General features: G+C 40.9%; 1 protein-coding gene across 3 annotated transcripts in view; it reads right to left on the minus strand.

Moving 5' to 3' along the window:
* The window catches only part of fbxo41 (F-box protein 41), a 75,641-nt gene extending 61,190 nt beyond the window's left edge, over positions 1–14,451 (minus strand). For all 3 annotated transcript variants that reach the window (XR_002196186.2, XM_020043971.2, XM_010902654.3), the window contains exon 1: positions 14,382–14,451. The gene's annotated coding sequence lies outside the window, so the exon portion shown is untranslated. The remainder of the gene's footprint in view (positions 1–14,381) is intronic.
* Between the last annotated feature and the right edge of the window lie 9,148 nt (positions 14,452–23,599).

Here is a 23,599-nt window from a genome sequence, read left to right on the forward strand (position 1 = left end):
AACATTCCAGTGAGTCCACCCAGCCAACTGCCAAACTCCCCGCTGGTCAGACCACCATCTCCCGTCGTGTTCAAGTAAGCTGATTGAAAACTGTGCCACCTGTTTAATTCAATCCCATATCATTTCTATGGTACAGTAGGTTATTTCAGTGACTGTCATCTGAATTGTTTTTTTAGCGTGTAGAGAGGTAGTCTGCTGGGCTTTGGCATGCAAGATGTAGGGGTCTATAAGGGGTCGCCTGTAGCACATTTGGTAAGAGCATGGTACTTTGTAATGCAGAGGTTTTGTGTTCAATTCCCACAGGAGACGATGGTGAAGGTTGGCACTTATACTTATACTATGAGATGAGAGACTGATGGTTCGAGCTTTAAGCTAAGTTGGATCTGACAGTATTGATTGTGGGATTCAGTGGACCGGTATATATTGCTTTACTGACACTAACCACTCTCAAGCAAACATATTTTTTGTATTAATTTGATCATCACAGATCATCACAGTAGACGTCAAGACACTTGAACCATAAAATCCAATGTAGGATTTAATCCTCCTGTAGACAATTGCGCTTGTTATTCTTTGGATAAATGCCACTGCAAGTAACTACTGTCCCACATTTTATCACATGGTAAAAATCCATCAGCCATATTACATTATGTCTTATGAGGATACGTTCACACGAAACAACAGTATTCGCTGTTTGCACATTAGTGAGTGGCGGTCAGAAAGATGAGCTTCACCACCCATCGCACCCAAAGAACAGCTAGAATTTCAACTCCCATAATGCCATGCTAATGTAAGGCAAAAAATCTATTCAAATTACAGAAATGTTCAACCTCTCCCCAGCAAAATAAATCACAATCTGCTCTTGTTTAACAAATTGCGTTCACCACAATTAGACTTTAGCATGTTAGATTGAGCTGCATTAGTAGCTCTGACATAGTGGAACATGACAAGGAGAAAGAAAATCTTACCGAATCAATACTGAGTGGTCAACTAGACACTGATCCAATAGGTTACGCATCTAAGACACAGCAAATTAAAAAGAGCAGGATTTTAGATTCAGCAGGATTAGGCAGGAGTGTAATTGAATTAACCTAACGGGCTTGATGGGTATAATAGACAAGACACTCTGATCCATAACATTAGATTGACATTCCATCAAGACTTAGTAGTGGTCATATATATCGTGATCCTTTGACCACATCTAAGTTTAAAATGTGGATAAGGTGAAACAAATCAATGTAGTTGCGTATTGTAATATTGTTTCTGACAGTACTATTTTTGATGACATCGTATACACAGTATTGCAGTATTTTTGTTTCACCCTTCAATGTCTGCTCCAGATTGATGGGTTTATGCCTTTTGAATTGAAAGAGAACATTCGGATCAAAAGCTGCCAACCTAGACATTATCTAATATTTGATATTTGCTGGAAAATCAGGATGAAGAATGGACCTTTGCTTCATGGAACTTTGTTTTTTACACTAGATGTTGCATTTTTTTTAAGTGATTGGCAGCAAAAAAAATAATAACAACCAAAAGTTTGGAATTGGCAACACTACAATGCCTTTTGAAAGTATTCAGACACCTTCACTTTCTCCATATTTTGTTGTATTATAGACTTAATTTATAGTTTAATAAATAAATATATATTGCCATCAATATACGCACTAACAACTAACAATAAAAAAGTGCCAATTTATAGAAAATAAAAAACGCAAATACCTAATGTACAGAAGTACTCAGACCAAGGTCCAAAAAACCCTGCCCCACCTGGCATTCCAGATGAGGTCAATCAAACACTGACGGTATGTGAAAGAAAACCAACATTATTTGAATCCATGTCTGGATGAATGGTATACTACTGGATGTCTCTAATTGGGGGATCCTCCCATTTAAATAGAACCGATTTCCTCTCAATGTCTTCAGACGCAAACACACTCCGACTATCGAACATTCTGAACCAGGGACAAAGCTGCCGTTGCTGTTGGCTCTAAGTCCAATATACTGTAACCATGGTGACAGTTCCATTCACAGGGAAAGACATGTACACACACAATCCAGATTTATGAGCAGCAGGCACTCGAGGCGTCCAGTGTTCTCATAATCATGCAAGCCAGCAGTCTACGTATTGTGCAGGGTAGTGCAGTCCAGTACATTATATTTACTGCCTGCAATTACTGTACTGTACTGTAACATATTTCCTTGTATGCACACATCACAGTTGTTTTCTAATGGACATTCAATGTTGTGTCCGTGCCTATCCAGCATGACTGTTGTGCCAAAACGCAACTCATCAAGTCTAGACTAGGCCTTTCAAACAATGAAGGGACCTCTAAACCAAGACGAAGTTTAAAGAGCCCTCCCTGGCCGGCAGAAAAACCGTAACAGTCACATAAAACCTTTATTAGCAGCTGTTCCTATTCCGACCTCCTGAAGAGACAGAAATTAGACAAGATTACCCTGGTGTCCCAGTAAAATAAAGCAGTAAAGTTAAGTTCACATTTTCAAGACCTAGGATCTAAGCGAGATGGATGTAAACCGATTAACGTCCAGATTGCTTCTAAAATGCCACCCTAGTCCAAATGGGGACCACACTGCGTTTGAACGTTATGTGGCATGAAGTGGACCAGCGCTCCAAGTAGCTGCTTCCAGTGCACATGTACTGCTGAAGTATGGCTTTTGAATCGCTCTTTCAGTAAAACACTACAGTATGTTTCCTCAATGTCTCTGTTAAAAAGGTATAACATGTCTGTTTTAAAGAGAAAACAACATAAACAGATCTAAGTGTATCAAAAATGGAACTCAAGAGATCAGTCAATTCATTAAAAAGTAATTTATTAAAAATTTAAAAACTGCTAACAGCGCTGTCATCCAAAACATTAGACACTGGTAAATTTTAAAACGTTAATATCTTTAATTTAAAATAAAAACAATAATACACATGTACAGCCTTGCGAAATATTTCAAAAGTAATATTATTGACCGAGGTGATTAGTAAAGTATCTCATTAGGAACTGTAAAATAGGCTGTCTATGGAGTACCGGGGCCACACTATAGGTGCAGCCAAAAGGCGTTCTTTCAGGCCAGACCCCGGTCACCAGATCTGTTGAATGCTAAAACAAAGTTCAAACGAATCACTGGTGAAAGGTCAGAGAGAGGGAGAGAGAGAAAGGGGAATCAGAAAAGCTGAAAGAACTAAAGAAAGATCAGCAGAAAGAGGGAAAGATGAGTGCAGGAAACTGGGCACGGACAGCGGAGGGTTTGAGAGCCATGGGAGGTGGAGAGGAGGAGCAGAGGGAGGCTGGGGCACGCAGGGGGTGGGAGGTTAACAACAGGGGGAGGACGGATCGAGAGACTGAGTTTTAAGTGAACAGAAGATTGACGTGAAGTTAATAATGGACTGTAGCAGTAGTCTGGCCCGAGGGGCACTAACATTTGTGTATACATTTCGGTCCAGAAATATTTGGACACTGACTCCATTTTCATAATTCTGGCTCTGTACGCCACCACAATAGATTTGAAATAAAACAACTGAGATGCAATTGAAGTGCAGACATTCAAGATTTAAGATTTAATTGAACAAAAATATTGCACGGAACGTGTGGGAATTGCAACCATTTTCATACACAGTCCCTTATTCCAGGAGCCCAAATGTAATTGGACAAATTAACACAATCATAAATAAAATGTAAATTTTTTATACTTTCTCAAAAATTCTTTGCAGGCAATGACTGTTTGAAGTCTGGAAAACAGGGGGCTTCATATTAGAGTGTTGAAATTCCTAAACCCTATGTGAATACCCTCAAATTAAAGCTGTGAGACTGCACTTTAGGCCCATATTCATTATTTAACTGTAACTTGAATATATCTCGGTGAACAGCCAAAATAACCAAATCTATGTGAGTGTCCAATTATTTCCATACCTAACTGTAAGTGCTGTATAAATGTATTGTACATTTTTGTACAATATATTGCCATGGTTCCACGTACCTCACCTGGTAATTTGTGGTGCTTGAAACACAATGGTTTTGAATCTTGATAAGATGCTAAATTACTTAAATATAAGGGTAATGAATGTAGACAGGTAATATTACGTACAAATAAAGTATCTAAATACGGTCACATTTTAGATCTCAATTGGGTTGGGGTCGGGTGATTGTGGAGGCCAGATCATCTGATGCAGCACTCCATCACTCTCCTTCTTGGTCATATAGCCCTTACACAGCCTGGAGATGTGTTTTGAGTCATTGTCCTGTTGAAAAACACATGATAGTCCCACTATGTGCAAACCAGATGGGGTGGCGTATTGCTGCAGAATGCTGTGGTAGTCATGCTGGTTGAGTGGGCCTTGAATTCTCAATAAATCCCATAGTGTCAGCAAAGCACCCCCACACCATCACACCTCCTCCTCCATGTTTTATGGTGGGAACTATCCATGCAGACATCATCTGTTTACGCACTCTGCATTACCCAAAGACATGGTAGTTGGAACAAAAAAACTCAAATATGGACCAAATGACAGATTTCCACCAGTCTAATGTCCATTTCTCCGGTTTCTTGGCCGAAGCAAATCTCTTCTTATTGACGTCCTTAGGCATTTGGGTCTTTGCAACTATTCATCCATGAAAACCTGATTCACAAAGCCTTTTCTAAATAGTTGATGTTGTTACTTGTGTCTGTTACTGTTAGCATTTCTTTGGGGTAAAATCTCAGCTGCAGTTTATTGCCTATTATCCTTTGCAACTCAGGATGGTAATTTTCTGTAGCATTCCTCATGCTAGCCAGTTTCATCATAGAACTTCATGGTCTTTGCAACTGCCCTTGAAGAAACTTTAAGTTCCTCTGACCTTCATGTCTTTAAGTAATGATGGACTGTTGTCTTTCTTTGCTTATTTGTTCTTGCCAAATGATGGACTACAGTACAGACATAATGAACGTCTTCTGTATACCAACCCTAACTTGTCACAACACCACTGATTGGTTAAATTAATGCATTATAAACTTTTAACAACACACACCTATTAATTGAAATGCATTCCAGGTGACGACCACACAAAGCTGGTTGAGAGAATACAGAGTGTGCAAAAGGCAAAGGATGGTTGTTGGGCCCTGTCCAGGGCCTCCCCCAGGTAGCCACAGTGTCGCCGGACTCCCCTGTCTCAGTTCCATGGTCTTACGCTGCTGTACTATTGTGCTGGGGGATTGGGTCAGTTCTCCTTCCCCACTATAAATCGTTGTTGATATGAGGAATGCATTTTCAGAATTTTCCCAGACTGCTCCCGTTTTAAACTTTAGGAGGGCATGAGGTCCTGGTCCACACCTGCGGAGCCCCTGGTTTGGGGGGTCCGTTGCTGTCCCTGTCCTTGTCCATCTGGTCATACTTCTGACCTAGTCTAAATTTAAATAGACTTATAAATGTAGATAAATGTATTAGTTATTCCAATTGGACTCTTAATATCTCACCCGGCACAGCCAGATGAGGACTGGTCACCCCTCTGAGCCTGGGTCCTCTCTAGGTTTCTTCCTAAAATTCGGCCTTCTTCTGAAATTCAACACTACTGTTGTTTGCTCCTTGGGGTTTAAGGCCGGGGTTCTCTGTAAAAGCACTTTGTGACAACTGCTGTTGTAAAAAGGGCTTTATAAATACATTTGATTGGTTGATGGTAACTTTGATGAATCTACAATATACAATGTATTTTAATCTATTCTACACATTTTTGGTTGTCTTCATTATTATTATACAAATTGTAAACAGTAAAACCAAAGAAATACCCTTGAATGCACAGGTGTGTCTAAACATTTGACTGGTACTGTATGTGAAACAAAAATATAATTCCCAAGTTGAATAGATCATATGCACAACGACTGCAATGCATTTACACGAGTTGTGAGATTCACAAACAACACAAACTGTAATTCTGTTCCTTTCCATCGGCACATTTGTTCACATCAACGTGTTTTGTAAAACTGACTGTAGAAACGGTTAGAAGTAGCCCTTGTTAAAGGAGTACAAGAAAAGCAAGCGCATGTATCCTTCAGTGACGGTTTAGGATTATTTGGATTCTTGTTTTGTTTTGAAGGAGATTATACTAATGACGCTATTTTTGTAGAATGCATGTATGCCATTGCGATCCAGCCTTGACTGGAAGGCTACAATGAGGGGCCAAACAGGGACAATATTGTAGTTTTTTATAGAATAAAGTACATGTTCCAGTACACAGGAATTGACCTCAAAAGTAATACACTGTACACTGAACATCTTTTAAGCAAACCACAACGCTATCCACAGTCCCAGGTTTTTATGCTGCAATGGTTTATGTGTCAGGGGACAATGTTCACTCTCAATTCTACACTGAGATATTCCATATGATCTAAGGAATGCTGCCTCTAATTCTTTTGTGTCCTATTTTGTAGGACCTGAGTCCTCGGACCAAAATTTAGGACTACCTGGTTGCGCTGCAGATCCAGTTTCTACCTGATAATTCCCACTGTCACTGGCCATCTGAATGTCCAGCTGATCTGGATTCTGCCAAAAGACAATTTATTCAACTGTTGGTCATCTGAACATGCAAAGTTATTAATGTGGCCCAAAATTTTTATTTATTCTTACAATCTTCACTCAGCACAGCCAGAAGAGGACTGGCCACACAAGAGCCCGGCTATCTTCCAGGTTTCTTCCGAGGTTCTAACTTTACATGGGAGTTTTTCCTAACCATTGTGCATCAACTTCTTGCTGTTGCTTTCTTACTCGGGTTTTTAAGCTTGGTATCTGTATAAGCACATTTTTACAGCTGTTGATGTAATAAACACAAAATAAATACATTTGATTGAGTAGGGCCGTAACAGTTAAACAAAAAAGGCATTTGGGATCCTTCAGAATCATCTCCGTATGCCAATCACCAAGCGGATGTGAAATCACAAATGGCAAATCAAATGGCTCCCTAAGCTGTGCTGTCGCATTTAAAGGACCCTGAAATCTGTGCACTGTGTCGGGAATAGGGTTCAATTTGAGAACGCTCCGTAGTACCTCTAGCAGCCTCACCTCTTCTTTCTTATCTGTGAAAAAGCATTCCCCCATTCACTGGGGGTGTGGTGGAAAATAGACTGGTTGCAGCTTATAGAACTGGCACAGTCCCTTCTGCTTCAACAGTGCTTTACGTGGAGGTGGCATGACATTCGGCTCTGGCGCTCTGCGGTATCGTCGAGCAGCAGTGCTAAGACTGTGCCGCTGTGCCACCAAAGCATCTGCCCTCAACTAGTGAGTTAAATTGCAACCGTTACACTCACATTTGCGACCCATACCGATGAGACACGAAAAAAATGTTGGGTGGCCTCCATGCCGGGAAGAGTCACAGAATGTCTCCAGTCATAGCAGGATTTATTACAACAGAAATGAGCACTGAAAATAAAACTTGACATAAGTATTTGCCAGTGACACTGTAGGTCGGCCACTCTTACGGTCTCTACAGTGTTCAACGGGAGAGATATGCATTTGAATAAGCACAAGCATGAGGCTCGCTTGAAATGCTTGTGCAGTAAACCCTTTCTCCTACCAAAAGACACATTTTGTTACACAGAGGGGCGTTGTGCTCTGTGAAATCCCACTGCTAATGAACAGAGTAGTATACTAAGAGCATATTGGGTCAGGACACACGCTTCAGTGGAACACGTTGTGAGAGTCACGGTTAAAGAACAGCCAGGTAGAAGCTACACTTCGCCTATGTCCCGGTTAGACACCCTCTTCCAAAAGTTTGCGCTTGCAAACATTCCATTGTGGATTTAAAAGGATTTCTTAATTTTCAGAATAGATAAGCACTCTCAGGGCAAAGTCATATTATTAAAATGCATATAAAATGTGGAGAGCAAAAGCTAATCGCAGGAAATTTGCTTGAAATTGAGTCTACAAGTGTATATTGCCCAGAGGGAGCCTCATAATGTGTTCCTGAAAATTCAGCACCACTTACGAGACAGCCACGCCCATTCCCATACCTTCTAAATATTTGAACCTGCCCATTTTGATCCAGAAGAAACCCTGTGTGATTCTGTAACGGATGGAGAATAGAGACAAAGCTGGGAGGATATGGGAGGACTGTGGCTGACTTGACTGCATGGCAGAAACACCAGTAGGCTTGTTGCCATCCTGCCTCCACTCATCCACTGTCTCCTATTGATCCACTGGACCCTTTACAAAGGCAATTATCCAGTGTTACACATAGATCACTAACACATGCCCTGCCCAACCCCCATCCAAAAGCCCATTCTACAACCGTGTATCATATAGTCGTGCAGTTTGCAAACGATTCGTTCGTTTTGAATAAATCTTTTTAGTGATTCGGGACTCACAAGTCCTTCTTCCAAGTGACTCGTTCAATTGTATCGTATCGAACATTTGACAGCGGTCCTCCAGCTCAGTTCTCCCATCAACTTCTATGTGCATTCGCAGAGAAAAATAGATCAAGGCAGGAACATCATAAAGACATGTTTATAACTGATAATTGAACACACACTATAACAATTAATATAGTAAGTTGATTACTGATGCCATAAAAAAAAAACAGACAAGCATGGAGCCGCTGCCTTTCCCTGAGTAAAAAGACGACTGACTCAGTCGATTTTATCGTTCAATTGAGTAGTTGTTTCTACCTAACCACGTAACACGCTGTTAGTTTAACTTTTGCAAAGAAAAACAGACCAAGACATTAGCATATTAAAGACATGTTTGTATCAGATAATTGGCAGGTCTAAAATTATTAATGTGGTAGTTGATTTTTGATTGTAATGATAAACACAGATAAAATCATACACTGAGCCTTTGCCTAAGTAAAAAGACTTGTGAACGACTGACTCGGTCAGTTTTATCATTCAATTGAATGGATGTTTCATTAACCGCTGGCTTCCAGCTCAGTAGCCTACTCTCTGTCCAACAGCTGTTAGTTTGACTTTCTCAAAGAAAAGTTGATCTAGTAAGAATAGATCCACTTCTAATTATGTGACAGATTCAGGTTGCCAGTTTACAAAAGGTTTTGTTTTTACAGTATAAGCCAATATATAGAATAAATTGGGCTATTTGTACATGCAAGTTAAAAATGTTTGGCACCTCTAGTAAACAAATAGGATTGCATAAAATAAACAGTGAGTCACAGTGCTTATGGAAAGTAGTCTAAACCCATTAAATTTTTCTTTGCATTTTGTTGTGTTAGTGCTTCAGAATTTTCTTTCTACTTACCTGAACACCTCCACACTTTAATGAAATTACAGCTGAGAGTTCTCTGCCATTTTTGCCTACCTCGATTTGGTAAAATTAGACCATTCTTCTTTACAAAACTATTCAACCCCTTTAGAATGTTCAGGCGGCAGGTAAGCCTAGTGCTCAAGAGTGTCGGTCCAGTAAAACAAAAGGTTGATGGTTCAAATCCCAACCGACAAAGTGAAAAACATTGTTTTTCCTTCGTTAACTGCCTGGGACAGGTAAACCAGATTTCCCAGAGGTCATTGTTGTAAATAAGAATCTGTCCGTCATACTTACCCGGTAAAAAAATCGGTGGGGTACCATTGATGGACAGCAATCTCAGTGGCATGCCACAAATGTTTGATTGTATTTAGGTTGGGGCTCTAATGTTTTTATTCCGTAGCCATTCCATTGGAACTTTGGCTGTATGCTCTAGGTCATTGTAAGACTGAAAGACTGAAAGGTAAACTTCCATTCCAGTTCCAGCATTCTTGCAGTGGGCAGCAGGTTTGAATACGTTTTCTGCACAAGGTCCATTCTGTAAGAGAGACATAGAGAACGGACACATGACAAGTGTTCAGGGCCCTGGAGGGTGTTTTATGTACACAAATACAGGAGGAACGGTAAAGAAAATTGAAACTGAAAGGCAAACCACACTGGGGCAGTTTGTCAGGGGCGAGCTGCCCCCTTCATCTCCAGGCTGTCTTCCTCTTTTTCCATCTCTCGCATCGCTGGGACAGTGCAGCATCAGGACCTGTGAAGTATGGGTTCATGCTCTTGCATCACTTCTCCTTCTGCTTCCCCTGTGAGCTGCTATCCTTGTAATACCCAGCCTGAGGAGGTCCTGATGGGGGGCACCTTTGTAGTGGAGGGGCTAGCTCTGCTAGCTGCCTCCAGAATGTTCTGGCATCTGCCAGCGTTTTCTCTTGGTGGCGGCAGCCTGACGCTGATTCTGGAGAGGACGCATCAGCGACACAACTGAACATCACTACGGTTACCACGGTCGTCAGGTGTGCCACAGTCTGGCAAAATGGCTTACTCAATCATTTCTGTAACATTTCTAAACATAGCTATAGAATATCTTCCATGATATAGATTTTGTTTTGGTGTGGACCCGTTGGGAGAGGCAGAAAGCCTCCAATAAGACTAAATTGTCATCAGTCGCATTCTTAAAATATCCATTCTCATATGATAGACAGCTGCATTCACATTCAATGGATATTAGCAAATGTGTCGCAACAGAAATCCAATGGGTTCCATCTGAATAGTTCCAGAAACGAACTGGTCGGGGATCATGAGCCAGAACACACATGCTTAAAAGGACTATTTCATCAGATCAACCATCAGTATGATAGGCCTGCTCTGATCTGGCTACGGATCACACGATAACTGATTTGACGTTCTTGCCATGGAAGACGTCGCAGAGCAAAATATAGAAGGCATAACAGAGCAGCAAAAGATTTCTGTTTAAGTTGTCAGGCAAGGTACAACCTTGGATTACTAATAAGGCTAGATATGATTCAGACAAGGTATTCCATATCATTTCAGCTTGCCTGGAGATCCAGAATTGGCAGGTGTCCCCACCCTTTCAGATGTATTAAAATGATGCCGGGCACGCTGAATCAAACGCTTGAAAGCGTTTGAATGATTTCGATGCGAACACAGGTCTGAATACATACAGTACATCTTCAAGGCGGGTCGGACTCAAAACAGCTGTTTGCATAAGAGACTCCCAGATGTTTCAGCGCCCCCATTGGGATCCCTCTCCACTTCCGTCCGCCTCTGTGCCTCTCTGCCTCTCTGCCTCTCTGCCTCTCTGCCTCCTCCCACTGATCCAACCCGCAGATTCATCCCACCTTGTCAGATACACAGGCTGCTCTCTCTCCATTCCTCTCCTTCCCTCTCTGCCTCACCTTTTCACCCCTCTGCCTGATATCTCTTCATTTATCTTTTTCTCTCCTCCCCAAATCCACTGTCGGTGTGGTAATTTGACTGGCACGTCTAAACCTGAGGACTCAGTGAGGTGGGAACTGATCAGTTGGTGAGGGGGCACCGACTGACCGGTTTTCTAAATAATTTGGGAACTTATTGGTGTGTTGAATGTACAGTGTGTTTGAAACAATGAATTTGCATAGTCATCCACCCGTCATATTTTCATTTCATTTCAATCAGCACCACCAAAAAATGACATCAGGGTCGAAACTTCAACTTCAACGTCATAATATATCTAATATACGTTAAATGTACTTTAGAAACATCAGATCTTCAACATGATATATTATCAGATAAAAAAACATAAACCTCCAATGGGTGAGTTGACTGCAATTATAACAACGGTAATTAGGAAATCTCTTAATGTATAAATATATTATACTACGGCCACATTGAGGTTACTGCAATTGTAAAGGTTATTTTCATTTAATAATAGAAAGTGTGAAGGCGTAAGATAGCAGTCAAAGGTTGATGTACCCAGTAGGAAGGCTATCAAACAGGCAATTATTCAGTGTCAGATGGACACAGATTATATTCCACTTCTGACTAGGGGAGATAGCATTAATTCAACCAACAGCAAAGGTCAGATCAATAGGACTCACTATTATTGGGATAGAGGTGAAAACCTCTCAAATCTCAAATGTAAACAAAACAATATCTTGTTACTAGCATCTTGAAGCAGCATAGTCAAAGGGACAGCGATTATATGAAAAACTCCATATTCCCAGGACCTGGGTAAGAAAAAATATATTACCCTGTTATTAAAAGCTTATTTTGCTATGTATTATAGTATGTTCAAATCGAGAGCCCAAAAAAACTGTTTTGCTTATATTAATTTAGCAGAGGTGGGCCATCAAAAGTCAAAAACACAAGAGCAAAACATTAATTAATGTCAAAAAATAATAATAACATTAGGGCCAAATTTGTTCTGGCCGAACAAGAACATGGCATTAGCCTCGGAAACATTTAAATGTTCTTTAAGTCTGCCAGGATTCAGGCCCCATTGCAAAATGTGTTAGAATGAATGCTTTAAAATAGTAAAAAAAAATCTCTGCTCAATTTGTTGCTTCTACCGTCATTTTTGATTGAAGACTGCACCATTGGCCACAAGAGTACCTAGATGTCCCAGCATCTGACATAGACTCATGTTGCCAGATCATAGGCAACAGCACAAGGTCAGGTAACAATGTTAGCCTTTCTCACATAAAAATACTTAGAAAGTGTTCACTGCAGCAACAAATTATTTGGTTTTTTACAACTTTCCCCTGTATGTTTAATTTCCAATATGTCCACCCCCACGTGTAAATAGTCAAAGCAGCGCACATCTGTCTTAACTGCAGCCATTCCGGAAGTAGCTGTCTGGCTCCAGAGACTAAGTCTGGCACACACACACACACACACACACAGTTGGGAATACTTGACACCCTGCATGACAGGCATTAAAACATTTCTGCATAAGACTGACATTTCACTGAATATGCAGATTCCCTCTGTTGTAGCTAGACACTGAAAGATTACACTACTAAGAGAGAGCTCATGGGAAAACCATCTGTCGCTATTGTCAAAGAGATTTCCTTGAAAAAGTTTGGGAAAGTCATTCACCTGGGTCACTCCGTGTGAACATGGAGCAGAAATTTTCCATGAGAATGTTTCCATTTCCATTCAGAATTCTATAAAAAGAAGAAATAGCCCAATTCGTTTTAATTATTTGCTATCCCAGTAAACAGAAACAAAATGGAAAAGCCTCTGGTCAATTGGACAGTATACTCAGCATAATTAAAACTGCAGGGGCTACAGTAATGCACAACATCTATGAATCTGTTATGAATATGGTACATTTAACAGATGCTCTATTTCCAATAAACTTGCTGCAGAAACAAGGTTTAAAACCCTCGATCAACCTTTCGGGTAATGTCCAAATGTCCAAACAAATGAAATCACATCGTATAGTAAGGCCGATGCCCAGCCGAGAAACAATCTCACGGCAACGGCTACGTTTAAGTACAGTATTTTCCATAGCGCAACGGCTACGTTTAAGTACAGTATTTTCCATAGCGCAACGGCTACGTTTAAGTACTTTCCATAGCGCCAGTCACACACACAAACAACCACTTCCCACCGTCAAGTCTATCTGTCACTTCAGGCAAAGTGCTGCTGGAGCTTCAAGAGCTCTGGGGCAGATCTGGGGAGTTTACTAGGTGGCAAAATAAAAGCAGTGCATGATGTCAAGCCATGCTTTTCCTCAGAAACTTTTCCCTTGAGTTCCGGTGTATTTACTGGAACAGCTGGTGGTAGGCCTGCTATGATGTTCCTGGCTGGGCAGTATGATATAATATTGTTGTTTTTTGAATTATGCTATGTTGAATTATCAGCGGGTCCCCAAATATTATTGGATGTTTTGGCACAATTACCTAATATAAATGTATACATGAGAATGTTTATTGAAAGGCTAAACTACTTAACTGGGCAAAACTACACGTTATCAGCAGACCCCTGGTTCCACCGGAATCTTTATGTGATGCTGTGATGGGCACGCATGAGATTATTCACAACCAACGGTGTCACGTAGCCTACGTGAGTAGCAAATTAGGCCGGTGAGTGTGACAATAACATTGGACATTCATAATTAGTACCCTTCCAAATGTTTTTGATTGAATACTGATTGTGTGACAATACAGCATGTGCAAAGAATAGCTATGCATATTAAAAGCAGCCATCGCTATGATTGAATAAATGGGTGTGAAGACCCAAAGGCAAGTCTCAGGTAGCCCACCGCAGAATGAACATACCACGACTGCCTGTAGTCTATTATTGATTCAATTGAATAAGCGGAGCAAAAACAACATTACCTCGGGTACAACTTACAAATGTCAATGCAGTGGTGTCGATAAAAATGGCAACGTGCAGAAGGCGTGTTGAATGCCCTGCGCGGCAGGGTAACGCTAGCAGCATGCCCTGATTTTCTTGCCTACCATTTTCGACAGCGCGCAGGCTATCACTTGTGTGCCTCGCTGCAAGGTCTAATTTTGCGATCTTTTCAGCTATTCTCTCGTACATGATGTCAATGGCATTGTTCTAATGACACCTATGCTACTCACAAACACTAACCACTGCCATTCACCAAAAACATGATTAATGTAGGAAAAAAGGCGCCTCTCACCTCGCAATTTCTCCCCATTTTTCGCTCAAGCCAAGGAGCCGCTCCAGCGTTCGTTGACGTCACGCGCCCCACTCTGCAGTAGAATACAGTAGGCTTGCAGAGCGCGAGGGCGCAATGGGAGAGGAAAGGAGAGAGGGAAGGAGGGGAAGAAGGATATTCTCGCTCGGCGAGAGATTTCTTCCCACCGAAATAAGCGATATAAAAGGCATCCCTCTACCTTTGAGTTTACTAAGGAGCTGTCATTGCTGTTAACACAGGAGGGGGGGACACTTTATACTATAGAACTACGAAATTAGATACATGAACGCCATGCATAAAGCAAAGAGGCCTACAACAATTCCCCCTTTATGTTTTTTAAAGCATGTTATTATACTCTCCCAAAAACTGCATGTACCAGTGATAATGGCAATCTGCCAACTGGGCTACAAAACTGTATTCATTGTAAAAGTGTCCATTGCAGGTTCTCCCATCTTGTCATTGTGCTGTCCGTTGCAGTTGACTCTTCTGATAGTATTTTTCTTTGCATTAGTCAATGAGGACATTAGCTGTAGGAACCAAACAATTCCTGAGATTTCACTTACTAGAAACAATTGGAATACCAAGATGGCCCAACCCAAGGCCCTGTTTCATAGCATCAAGTTGACCTAGCTCTAGGTTTGAGCGTGACTGTTCCACTACAGTAGCTGACCATTTGGTGGAGGGTCAGGCATTGTCAGCAGCAATTTCCAAGTCGAATAAAATGTAAAAAAATAAAATTGACCATTTTGACGACAGCCTAAACCAGAAAGATGAAGTTATCAAGGTCTATTGAAGTTAACAAGCACATTGCCATTAAAGGTATCTACACATTTAAGGTAGTCAGAAGGGTGGAACGTAATAATAGAGTGGGTGGGACTATGTATGCCGAGCCTTTGGAAAGTATTCAGAACCCTTCACGTTCTACACATTTTGTTCCGGTGTAGACTTTATCATTTCTTGTTTTGCCTTCAATCTCAGAGTTTCCGAGTTTTTGGAACAGACCGGTTGTCCTTTTAGGACAGTGTTTCTCAACCCTGTGTGTTCATCAGATCAAAGGACATACAGTATTTTCACCAGTCTAATGTCCATTTCCTGGGATTCCTGACTCAACACATCCCCCATTCCTATTGGTGTCCTTGTGGTTCCTTTACTTTTACTTAACCATGAAGCCCTTATTCGTGCAATCTCCTCTGAACAGTTGATGTTGAGATGTGTCTATTACTTGAAGTCTGTGAAGCATTTATTTCAGCTGCAATCTGAGGTGCAGTTAATTGCTGATTTCTGACTTTAATAAGGTGACTCTGGCTCTTCCTTTCCTCTGGCCTCACACCTGTCTGACCTCATGCCTGTCCTCAGCCTGTTTTATCATAGTGCTTGAAGTTTTGGGTGATTGCACTTTTCCAATTTCCTGATGACTGACAGTCATGTCTTAAATTAGTGATGGAATGTTTCTTTTTGCTTATTTGAGCTGTATATGCACTACTACAGTACAGACAGAATGAGGGTCTTCTGTACACCAACACTACCTTACCACACCACAATTGACTGGCTCAAACATTAAGAGGGAAAGATATTCCACAAATTAACAAGGCACACCTTTTAATTGTTCTTTAATAGATTTGATGTCTTCACAATTTTTCTGAAATGTGGAAAATTGTCAAAATAAAGAAATACCCTTATATGAGTAGGTGTGTCCTAACTTTTGACTGGCACTGTATATACAGCTCCGGGGAAAAATTAAGAGACCACTGCACCTTTTTCTTCAAAAAAGTCCAAAAAGATGGTTTTGAGTGAGGAACAGAAGGGTTAAAATAAAGAGACCACTGCAAATTGAACCCTTGTCTTCCTCACTCAGAACTTTCCTTTTCGACTTTTTTGGAAAGGAAAGAAAAAAGGTGCAGTGGTCTCTTAATTTTTCCCGCAGCTATATATATATATATACAGTATCTCACAAAAGTGAGTACACCCCTCACATTTATGTAAATATTTTATTATAACTTTTCATGTGACAACATGGAAGAAATGACACTTTGCTACAATGTAAAGTAGTGAGTATACAGCTTGTATAATAGTGTACATTAGCTGTCCCCTCAAAAAAACACAACACACAGCCATTCATGTCCAAACCACTGTCAACAAAAGTGAGTACACCCTTAAGTGAAAATGTCCAAATTGGGCCCAAAGTGTCAATATTTTGTGTGGCCACCATTATTTTCCAGCTCTGCCTTAACCCTCTTGGGCATGGAGTTCACCAGAGCTTCACAAGTTGCCACTGGAGTCCTCTTCCTCTTCTCCAAGATGACATCACGGAGCTGGTTGTCACAGTCGTGATGGGGGTAGAACACAGGCGCAGAGACAGAATGATGGAAGTAATCCATATTTAATTAAAAAAAAAGGAAGACAAAACAAAAGCAGCAACCAGTGACGTAGGGTATCCAGTGGAAAACATAAAACCCAAATGAACCACACCGGGTGTGGCCACACAGGGAACATAAATAGGGTCCCCAATTGGGGGCAACGATCTACACCTGCCTCCAATTGGGGAGACCAAAATGATCGGAGGTGGCTAGAGGCACCACCTTCCGTCCTGTCCTGACTATGGCCCCAGCACAGTGCAGAGATGGCTAGGGGCATAGCCAGGACGTGCCAGTGGTGGATGTTTGAGACCTTGCGCTCCTCCACCTTTCTTTTGAGGATGCCCCACAGATGCTCAATAGGGTTTAGGTCTGGAGACATGCCTGGCCAGTCCATCACCTTTACCATCAGCTTCTTTAGCAAGGCAGTGGTCGTCTTGGAGGTGTGTTTGGGGTCGTTATCATGTTGGAATACTGCCCTGCGGCCCAGTCTCCGAAGGGAGGGGATCATGTTCTGCTTCAGTATGTCACAGTACATGTTGGCATTCATGGTTCCCTCAATGAACTGTAGCTCCCCAGTGCCGGCAGCACTCAGGCAGCCCCAGACCATGACACTCCCACCACCTTGCTTGATTGTAGGCAAGACACACTTGTCTTTGTACTCCTCACCTGGTTGCTGCCCCACACGCTTGACACTATCTGAACCAAATAAGTTTATCTTGGTCTCATCAGACCACAGGACATGTTTCCAGTAATCCAGCGAGCTTTCATCTTTAGAAGAGGCTTCCTTCTGGGACGACAGCCATGCAGACCAATTTGATGCAATGTGCTGCGTATGGTCTGAGCACTGACAGGCTGATCCCCCCACCCCTTCAACCTCTGCAGCAATGCTGGCAGCACTCATACGTCTATTTCCCAAAGACAACCTCTGGATATGACGCTGAGCATGTGCACTCAACTTCTTTGGTCGACCATGGCGAGGCCTGTTCTGAGTGGAACCTGTGCTGTTAAACTGCTGTATGGTCTTGGCCACCATGCTACAGCTCAGTTTCAGGGTCTTGGCAATCTTCTTATAGCCTAGGCCATCTTTATGTAGAGCAACAATTCTTTTTTTCAGATCCTCAGAGAGTTTGTTATGAGGTGACATGTTGAACTTCCAGTGACCAGTATGAGGGAGTGTGAGAGCGATGACACCAAATTTAACACACCTGCTCCCCATTCACACCTGAGATCTTGTAACACTAACGGGTCACATGACAGCGGGGTGGGAAAATGGCTAATTGGGCCCAATTTGGACATTTTCACTTGGGGGTGTACTCACTTTTGTTGCCATTAATGGCTGTGTGTTGAGTTATTTTGAGGGGACAGCAAATGTACACTGTTATACAAGCTGTACACTCACTACTGCACATTGTAGCAAAGTGTCATTTCTTCAGTGTTGTCACATGAAAAGATATAATCAAATATTTGCAAAAATGTGAGGGGTGTACTCACTTTTGTGAGATACTGTATATATAAATATACAGTTTCTCACAAAACAGTATATATACACTACTGTTCAAAAGTTTGAGGTCACTTAGAAATGTCCTAGTTTTTGCAAGAAAATAAAGAAAATGGTGCATTAAAATGACATAAAATTTATCAGAAATATAGTGTAGACATAATTTATTTAGTAAATGATTATTGTAGCTAAAAATGGCAGATTTTCAATTGAATATCTACATAGGCATACATAGACCCATTATCGCCAACCATCACTCCTGTGTTGCAATGGCACGTTTTCTTTGCTAATCCAAGTTTATAATTTTAAAAGTCTAATTGATAACTAGAAAACACTTTTGGGATTATGTCAGTATTGCTGAAAACTGCTGTGCTTATTAAAGAAGCAGCACAATTGTCCTTCTAAACACTAGTTCAATATCTTCAACATCAGTGTTTCAGATTTCGATTACAGGCCCAAAATACCAGAAATAGAGAACTTTCTTCTGAAACTCATCAGACTATTCTTGTTCTGAGAAATGAAAGCTGTTCCATGCGAGAAATTGCCAAGTAACTGCAGATCTTGTAGAAAAATGTGTACTTCACATAACAGTGCAAACTGTCTCTAACCAGAACAGAAAGAGGAGTGGGAAGCCCCAGTGCACAACTGAGCGTGCACAACAGTGCACCGTTTGTGAATTGGAGAAAAACACATCAAGGCCTTGAACGCTTTTGAACATGAACATACACGGGTCATTGAAAGTGCTTGAATTAGCATATTACGCGTAAGAATAGAAAACCACGTAGTCTGCCGTCACTGTAACACAGCACAATTGAGAAGTGTTCACACATTCAAAACTCTTTTTCTAATTGTTGTCTGTGAGCTTCTGTAAAGCCTGCTAGTTCTCATTATATAAATTCTTGTTGTAACAGTAATTAACCTTGATTTATGTCTCAAACTGTGCCACGTTGGGTCCTTGAATTTGAGAGAATTGGGCCTAGAAAGTCCTTTGAAAGTCCTTGAATTTGATGTTTATGAATGTGTGGGAACCCTGATTAGAGTCTCTAGTTTGAGAAACAGACGTCTCGCAGGTCCAAAACTGGCAGTTTCATAAAATAGTACCTGCAAAACATCAGCCTCAATGTCAACAGTGAAGAGGCGACTTTGAGATGCTGGCCTTTTAGGCAGAGTTCTTCCTCTGTCCAGTGTCTGTGTCTTTTGCCCATTTTAATATTTTCTTTTTATTGGCCAGTCTGAGATGTGTCTTCTTCTTTGCAACTCTGCCTTGAAGGCCTATTTAGATATTCCATAGAAAATCAGCTGTTTCCAGCTACAACAGTCATATACAACATGTCTACACTGTATTTCTGATTTCTGAGTACACCACATGGTACCCTGACTGCTTTTAGGTACCGGGATAAAATCCTCAGACCCATCGTCAGACCTTGCACTGGTGCAGTGGGCCCTGGGTTCCTCCTGGTGAAGGACAATGCCCGGCCTCATGTGGCCAAAGTGGGCAGGCATTTTCTGGATGATGAAGGCATCGATGCCATTGATTGGCCCTTACGTTCCCCAGACCTGAATCCAATTGAGAACCTCTGAGACGTTACATATCGGTGCATCCGACACCACCAAGTAGTGCCACAGACTGTCCAGGAGCTCACTGATGCCCTGATCCAGGCCTGGGACAAGATCCCCAGGACACCATCCGCCGTCTCATCAGGAGCATGCCCAGATGTTGTCAGGAGCGCATACAGGCACGTGGGGGCCATGCACACTACTGAGTCACATTATGAGTTGCTGTGATGAAATCCATGCAAGTTGGAACAGCCTGTGATTTCCCTTTTTTTCCTATTGAAGTACATCTATCCAACTACACCGATGTGTCCTCTGACCTCCACATCTCGTCTTACATCTCAGGAGGCCTTTTTATGTGATCCGTTACAATGCACCTATATAAATGTCTAGGTAGGCCAAAAGAAGTCATGCTACCAATATAGAAAACCATGCAAAATAACTCCTTGAGTATGAAGAACATGCCTGCCTGCACCTTTCTGTTACTGTGTGTGTGTGTGGGTGTGTCTGTGTGTCTGTGGGGCTGTGTGGTTGAGTAATGTATGTGTGTGGTGAATGTGTGTCTGTGTGCGCAGGTGTGTGTGTGTGTGTGTGTCTGGCTTTCTGTCACTATACAAGTGGTCCATTAGCAAATTGCTATACGGTATGTTAGAGTGACATAAATCTGTAAAAGGAAAGGAGCAAGTCAAATATTTCTATTCAGCTTAGTCAATTTCATTCCTATAGTTAAAACAAATGTTACCATCTATATATTTCATGTACACAATCTTTTTGTATAGCTGAATTATTATGGAAATCATGGATGAATCCTAGTGTCCCATTCTTTCTAATTTCCTAGCATTGCTAGGATTTCCCTATATATATACATATATATTAAAATAAAACTTTCATAAAATGAGAGGTATTTATTAGTGCAATCCAATTACAAAACAATGTACATCACAGAAAACTTATTTGAGTTTCCTATTAGGCAAGTTCTGGTACTTACTCCCAGTTTCAGTCTGTTTTCATTTATTTGGAGCCTAATGAATGGATGCAGCCAGGACACAGTGTTTGCAATTTGTAATACCAAGCATGGACAATGCTGCCGATGTTGCCTGTCAGGGTCAATGATAAAAGATCATTGACATGAAATCTATTTTAATCAGGAGGCGCAGAAGCACCACCTTGTGGCCAGATGAAAAGCAGGCTGTTCACCATAAAGTGGCAGTGTAGTTTAAAAGAGATATGTTAAATTTCAGCCCACTATTGGCATGGGATAGTAGAAACAATGTGTTTAAAACGGTATACAGCCCTGCAGCTAACTTCATACATGTTGTATGTAATTTCTCTTGTTATAGCCTATCCTGCCTGTGGTATATAACTATAACCAAGCAAACACTATTTTAGTGTTTTGTAGGCTGGTTGTCCACAAGCTAGATAGGTAGGTAATTAAGTAGCTAGCTTGCTTCTTCATAGACGGATGCAGAAGCAATCTACTGAGCATGAATATATTCTGACCATAACAGTCTTTGTAAAGTTATCTTTTTCAAATAACTTCAGGCTCTCTTTGAAATGTAATTACAACGTATCTGGTGGAAGTCTTACAAATGTTTGTTAAAACATTTCTTTACAAACGTTTTGGTGAGAGGGAAATATTTGCCAATATAATTTCTCATTATCATAGAATTATAAATAGACCAATGACCCCAGCCAATTGAAGCTGTTTATGTAAATATATTTCAATTAGTTTCATTTTTTTTTTATGCAAATGCATTTTTTTATAAAAATGCATGTTTTTATAAAAGTACAGAGAGATAAATTGAGAGACCATTCTTAATCATAAGCAGTACTGAAAGACATTGGAGGAAGTCAACAAGGAGTGGAGGCCTATACGCTTCCAAATTCACCAGATCAACCCCAGTATTTGTCAAGGATACGTAGGTGTTTTGGTGCTGGTTGCACACACTGTTATAACTAAAAGCAGTGTCTTCCACAATTGGGGCGATTGTGGACATATCCCGATGTCTTTGGCATTGTGTAGGAGCACTGCAACGCAGACCTCATTCGTTGTTAATGACAACCACCTGAATATTTGAATACATATGAACAGGGCTGTGCCTCAAATGACACCCTGTAACCCACACCCCGCTCTACCCGTACGTCCCCGTATAAAACACTAGTGCATCACATAGGGGATTAAGACTGGGAGAAAATGCGACCAAGCAGCTGTGTTCCTGGCAGGTTCCTTAAAACTGGCCAAGGAAGTGAGAACAGTAGGGAATCCCGTTTGGAAGATAAACATATCCATCCCAAGGTAGTGTAACCCCCGCCCTTCACCCAATGACAACAAATTCACAACAAATCAATGTCTGCGTTAGAATACAACCTTTCAATGTATTTTTTATTTTCACAGAAACTGCTAACTTCATGCATTTCATGAAGGGGGGGGGGGCGGGGGGAATACATGCCCTGTATGCTGTTCATTGATCTGGTCCTGCCTAATGCTTGTGATAAATGAAGGCGATACTGTACCAAAGTTTCAAGACAATGTTGTCAAAGTACTGTGACAGATTTAGATCAGACACGTCACCCATCTGTTCCTTTCATTCCATTTTTTTATTTGAAGTGACAACCCCATTGACTGCTGGATAATTGTAGGGCTGTTGAACCATTATTGTCTCTTGATTGGCTGACTGAGACATACTGTGCCTAGGTCTGCCTTCATTGTCACGCCAACCTGCTCGATTTGTCTAGATATTATTAGTCACTGTTAGCATAGCAACCATAACACATGCTTGACATTCCAAAACAATTATGTGGTTTTCTTCTCCACCCAGGAGTTTATTCAAATGGAGCTTGGTCGTGAGAATAGAGGGATAGCAAAATAAATAGAAGAAGGAAGGAGAAAATACCAAATGTTTTTAAACCTGCTTACAAATACATGTATTTGAAAAGACCATTCATACCAAAAGACATTTAATGATGTCAGTACAACAAAGACAATAATGAATACACAGTAAATACAACACATAATACAGTGAATACTACTAGTAAAGAAAATAAAGATAATACAGTAAAGGAAACTCAGATAATATTGTAAATATTACATCAAATCCTGTTAAATGGTTTAATACAGTGTGTAGAGAATGTCAGTAGATTAAAATGTATAAATGACAATTGTTCAATTAATCTATATGACCTGAAGTACACAGTTGTTGGTTTCCAGGTGGCACCAATGAAACCACAAATCTTTATTCTGGTAGAATAGCATACAGAAAAAATACAAAAATTCAACTTCCAGACTGTAGGTGCTGTTTCTGGGCAGCAGAGGGCAGCATTACTGAACAAATACTAGCAATGTCAACGAATCATGATCAAATAAAAAAATAAATGTAGTAAAATGAACAGCTTTATTTTAAACTTCTGCTGCTTACACTTAAGAGGATATGAAATCTTGGAAAATTGACACATGTAATTCATTATACAATTTATGCGTTCTGAATGACACTATTTCCCATCTAGAGCACTACTCTTCACCTACTACTTTTCAAAGGGCCTAGGAGAATGTGTGTTCTAAATGACACTATTTCCCATCTAGAGCACTACTTTTCACCTACTACTTTTCAAAGGGCCTAGGAGAATTTCTCTGGGCTGATGTGTGATGAGGAGGTGAACGAGATGTGGCATTGACAGGATGAAACAATGGTTATTTATAGGATGTTGGGGCCACATGTACGTAGAGAGAGAGGGAGAGAGAGAGAGAGAGAGAGAGAGAGAGAGAGAGAGAGAGTGAAAGTAGGAGAGCCATA

Source organism: Esox lucius, chromosome 25 (genome assembly GCF_011004845.1).
Source record: "Esox lucius isolate fEsoLuc1 chromosome 25, fEsoLuc1.pri, whole genome shotgun sequence".
Classification (NCBI taxonomy): Eukaryota; Metazoa; Chordata; class Actinopteri; order Esociformes; family Esocidae; genus Esox; species Esox lucius.